At 32.0% G+C, this 400-nt stretch overlaps 1 protein-coding gene across 1 annotated transcript in view; it reads left to right on the plus strand.

Annotated features, from left to right (window-relative positions):
- Positions 1 to 400, plus strand: part of LOC109484116 (WD repeat-containing protein WRAP73-like) — a 6,292-nt gene that overhangs the window by 2,983 nt on the left and 2,909 nt on the right. The gene's annotated exons all lie outside the window — the stretch shown is intronic.

Consider the following 400-nt stretch of genomic DNA (forward strand, 5'->3'; position numbering starts at 1 on the left):
CCTCTAAACGCAATGCAAAAAAAATAAAGATGTCCATATAAACGTTTTATGTGAAACCATGCTTACACAAGAGTTAATTATATGGTTCGTCATCTTTGATATTTACCGATTACGTCATCAAATTAGCATAAATTAATGATTAAAATTATACTTAATCGTAAAAGTTATTAATATTGAAAAGAAAGTGCAACTAAACCTAGAACCTAGAAAAATTTTAAATTGTTAAACTAAAATTACCAATTTTTGAAAAATTCATGTCAGAAATCCGTTGCCATGGAAACACGGGAAATTATTCACTGCACTGCTATGAATTATTGTCAACAATATTATAGGAAAAGTCACTAAGCACAAGCTGTTCGGACGCTTTCCGACATTAAAGTTGGCGAGGGCACTCCCCCCC

The sequence above is a fragment of the Branchiostoma belcheri genome, unplaced genomic scaffold (genome assembly GCF_001625305.1).
Source record: "Branchiostoma belcheri isolate BF01 breed outbred unplaced genomic scaffold, Haploidv18h27 scaffold69, whole genome shotgun sequence".
Lineage (NCBI taxonomy): Eukaryota > Metazoa > Chordata > Leptocardii > Amphioxiformes > Branchiostomatidae > Branchiostoma > Branchiostoma belcheri.